At 33.0% G+C, this 4,921-nt stretch overlaps 1 non-coding gene across 1 annotated transcript; it reads right to left on the minus strand.

Moving 5' to 3' along the window:
• Positions 1 to 2,845: 2,845 nt before the first annotated feature.
• On the minus strand, positions 2,846 to 2,932 carry TRNAS-GCU (transfer RNA serine (anticodon GCU)). Its single transcript has one exon. It is a non-coding gene; the product is annotated as a tRNA-Ser (tRNA).
• Between the last annotated feature and the right edge of the window lie 1,989 nt (positions 2,933 to 4,921).

The following is a 4,921-nucleotide window of genomic DNA, read 5'->3' on the forward strand; positions in this document are numbered from 1 at the left end:
TAGCCTCTACTCGTGTCCTAGCTCGTCGGAGAGATAGATTTGCCTCGATTAGTTGTCTCTTGCCTTCAGCTTTACTCAAGTTAGCTTCTGCTATTTCAAGAGTTTGTTTAGCTTCTTCTGGATCAATGTCACTACTCTTCTCGGCATCATTTACTAAAATGGTGATCTTATTATTGCCTATTCTAGCAAAACCACCCATCAGAGCCATTGTTACCCATTGGTCATTAAGGCGTATTCTCAAGATACCTATATCTACAGCTGTAGCAATAGGTGCATGATTTTGGACAGCATTGAAAGCTTATTCATTAGCGCAATCAATTTCTACGGGAAATTCAAAAAGTTTTTTTGTATAAAAAATACAAACGTTGGAATACTCTGAATTAGCTGGATTCTATTCTCTAATAGAATATAGAATTTGTATATAAACTAAAATAGTTTCAAATAGTTATATTTTTTAATAAAATCAAAGAAACAGAATTTTAGAATTATTTTTATTTAATAGAATTTTTAAATAAAAATAATTCTATTAAATAAAAATTTTTACTTATAACTCATATAAATATCTATTTTGGAATCTATTTATTTTATAAGAAGAAAAAATATTTTGAATGGAATATTTGAATGGAATACTAAATTGGTGATCCAAAAATGATAAATTTTTGAATTTCTTTTTTTCAATTAAAAGAAAAAAAGAATATGCATCTCTTTGGATTCAAAAAAGCATAGGCTTCGGGTAATTTTGCCAACAGAAAACTACTTGAATAAAGAGCGGAGTTAATATGAATACAGACCAAACTAAAGATATTAAGCATAACAAACATTTTGTTCTTTAAAATTTGTACAATCTTTATTTATTGTCAAAATCTTTATGTTAAAAAGTCCCGATATCTTTTTTTGAGGGGGGCAAAAATCACATGGATATAGTAAATCTTGCTTGGGCTGCTTTAATGGTAGTTTTCACATTTTCCCTTTCTCTCGTAGTATGGGGAAGAAGTGGACTTTAAAGGTACGACTAATTGGGGTGGGGGATCCAACTGTATCAATTGTTTTCTAGCTGGGTTATTCAATTTTTCTATTGAATATTTTTCATTTCCTTTTAATTAATACCATACCAATTCCTTTAATTCAAATATATCCGCATTTCGGAAGTCTATTTTATTTGAGTGGTGTAATGTATTCTATGCATACTAAATACAAAATACTCTGTCAATCACCCAAATAGTGAAATTATTACCTTAATCACATGTCGTAAACGGAAATATCCTACAAAGTTCAAAGTTAAAGTTCTTAATATTTACATTTACAACATTAATAGACTCTAATCAAATAATATTCAAATTAGATCTATATTATAATGTAAAAAAAATATTTATGTTATAGATTGAATGAACAAAATAAAATACAACAAAAACAATACCAAAAAGTTATTGAAAAAAATTGAAAACAAAGATTCTTTTTAGTTTAGTAAAAAAAAAAATAGGAAAAACATCTTTTAAATAATGAATCTTTTTCCTATTTTTTTTTACAGCTCTCAAGTAATCTTTTCTATTTTTTTACCAAATCATATATTTATTTATACTTTGATTGCATTTAATTTAACCCCCTCTTACTAAGACTACAGAATGTTCTTGTAAATTATGGCCAATATCGGGTATATAAGCAGTGATTTCAAATCCAGAGGTTAAGCGTACTCTGGCAACTTTCGTGGGGCGGTTGGAGTATCACAGGAGGTACTACGCCGAATCCGGGTATTTGGAGTTATGAAGGTGTGGCTGGAGCACATATTGTGTTTTCGGGCTTGTGCTTTTTGGCGGCTATCTGGCATTGGGTCTATTGGGATCTAGAAATCTTTTGTGATGAACGTACAGGCAAACCCTCTTTGGATTTGCCAAAAATCTTTGGAATTCATTTATTTCTTGCAGGATAGACCTCAACAGAAAACTGAAGAGTAACGGCAGCAAGTGATTGAGTTCAGTAGTTCCTCATATAAAATTATTGACTCTAGAGATATAGTAATATGGAGAAGACAAAATTGTTTCAAGCACCGACAGAACCAGAGGCGCCCCTTGTTTCAAAGAGGGGGGGCGGGTTATTCACATTTCATTTGATGGTCAAAGGCGAATTGAAAGCTAAGCAGTGGTAATTCTAAGGATTGGATTCCCCGGGGGAAAAATAGAGATGTCTCCTACGTTACCCGAACTATGCGTAAGTAGCGACGTAATTTCATAGAGTCATTCGGTCTGAATGCTACATGAAGAACATAAGCCAGATGAAGGAACAGGAAGACCTAGGATGTAGACGATCATAACATGAGTGATTCGGCGGATTTGGATTCCTATATATCCACTCATGCGGTACTTCATTGTGTGATATATATAAGATCCATCTGTATAGATATCATCATCTACATCCAGAAAGCCGTATGCTTTGGAAGAAGCTTGTACAGTTTGGGAAAATAAATGTTACCCTTTACTTACTTTTGATATAATCAGCATGCTCCGTGTTCTATATTTTCTAATATATATTAGAGTAATATAATTTGAAAATATTTTAGTAAAATGTTTTGAAAACATTTTTTTTTATTTTTTCAATTTCACAAAAATATTCTTTGAATATTATTCTTTGATCAAAGGAACGGAGTGTGCCCGGGCTCCGCTGGTAGCGCGAACGAGAAAAGGTATCATTTTTCTCTTGAAAAATTGTTAAAAAAAAATTTCTATCAGATTTATGAGTAAATTTATGAAAAAATTTTAGGATTTTATCTATTTTACATCTTTAACTGATAACTATCAAAATCAAACATAGAAAATTCAAAAGAAAAAAAATACTAACTCACGGGCGGAAACGGAAAGAGAGGGATTCGAACCCTCGGTACAAAAATTCGTACAACGGATTAGCAATCCGACGCTTTAGTCCACTCAGCCATCTCTCCCCAATTGCGATATCTATATATATTGTTTATGTTAGATTGCATAACCAAACAAAGTAATTTAAATAATAATAAATAGGAAATTTCCCTAACATGGAAATCTATTTCATTTTTATGGAATGTTCGGGCAGAAATAGACCCCTTTTTATTAGTTATTAGAAAACAAAAAAGCTATCGAATGAATCGTTGTACATTTCAAATTTGAATTAAGAATTCGGCAGAAAATCCAAGTGGTTATTAACAAAATAACTATTTTTTGATAGTCCTATATAAAATTATGTATTAGAAATTGAAATAAAGAAAAAGGGAGGATTAAAAACACTTGGGCTAGAAAAACCCGCGCTCAAAATAGAAAGATAATAGAAATATCTTTCTATTTTGAGCGCAGATTTTTGCCAGTAAAAAACGTATTCTCGTGGTGTTTGTTTTTTGAAATTTTTCATTGGAAGATCTATCTCGTGTCTGGTACTGCATGGTTCCACCCTGCAAGAACTCCGAATCATTCTCTTGAAGCTCATCCTCTTCCTCATAAATGATCCGCTTGCCCCGAAATGACCTGGCCCAATAGGGAAATCCCAATTCATTGGGCCTTTCGATACGATTAAATAGAAAGCCCCAAGGGCGCCATATGTAACGAGGGGGATTCTTATTTGTACAAATGGTACTTCGAACTTGGAACGAGCATGAAGGAATTAACGATACTTCTTTATCTTTTGAGTTGTTCTGCCGGATCGGTCGCTCAAGACCTTTGGTCTCTAGTTGAAAGAAAAGTAAAAAAAGAATAAAAGGGGAATCGTTTGATTTACTTTTTCGGGATATCGCAATGGAAATAATATGAATTCTGTTTAATTCTATTGTAATATATTCTTAATTCTATTCTATCTTTATTCCCTTTTTCTATTCGAAATCTTATTGTTGGGTCAACCCCCCCTTCTAACACTTCTTGGGGGATTCCATCCACAAACGCAAAGCTTATGGCTGACCGATATTGCGCACCATCATTTAGCTATTGCGATTCTTTTCCTGATAGCTGGTCGCATAAAAACATTCCTCCTAGAGTAGCTGTTAATACGAATAACAGAAACTCTGTTAGAGCCATTTCTGTACATTCGATGTACTCTACGGATAGAGGAATACATAGAGTTGAACATAGTAAAATAAGAAATTGAAAGATTTCAACAATTCCTTGACACCTCAGGATCTGTGGACCCCACAGGATCCCCACCTACTATATTCCCACCTTACCTCCTAATCCTATTTTACTCTTCCCTACGTCACACTTCCTTAGAAGATTTGAGCCACAACGTGGAACAATTAAGGGTGGAACATCATGAGCACTCCATCATTCTCCATGAAATAAGAGAAGATCAAAGAGCAATGAGGGAGGAGCAACAAAGGCAAGGAAGGGACATAGAAGAGCTTAAGGACATTGTTGGTCCTTCAAGAAGAAGACGCCACTAAGGTGGATTCATTCCTTGTTCTTATTTCTTTCTGTTTTTCGGTTTCTATGTTATGTTTATCTATATTTTGTGTCTCTACTTCATCATCATTAGTATGTAGTAACTATGTCTTAAAGTTATGAATAATCCCATTAATCCTTCACCTCTCTTAAATGAAAAATGTTTTAATTCAAAAGAACAAGAAGTACATGAATTTCGAATTTATCCTTGAATTTAGTTGAATTATATTGATGTGGTGACAATACTTTTTGTTTTCTGAATGAATGCTTAAACAGTGCATATTTTTGATCTTGTTGTTTATGAATGTTAAAACTGTTGGCTCTTGAAAGAATGATGAATAAAGAGAAATGTTATTGATGATCTGAAAAATCATTAAATTGATTCTTGAAGCAAGAAAAAGCAGTGAAAAAAAAGAAGCTTGCGAAAAAAAATGGCGAAAAAAATATAAAGAAAAAGAAAAAGCAAGCAGAAAAAGCCAATAGCCCTTAAAACCAAAAGGCAAGGGTAAAAAGGATCCAAGGCTTTGAGCATC

This window comes from Arachis hypogaea, chromosome 3 (assembly GCF_003086295.3).
Source record: "Arachis hypogaea cultivar Tifrunner chromosome 3, arahy.Tifrunner.gnm2.J5K5, whole genome shotgun sequence".
NCBI lineage: Eukaryota > Viridiplantae > Streptophyta > Magnoliopsida > Fabales > Fabaceae > Arachis > Arachis hypogaea.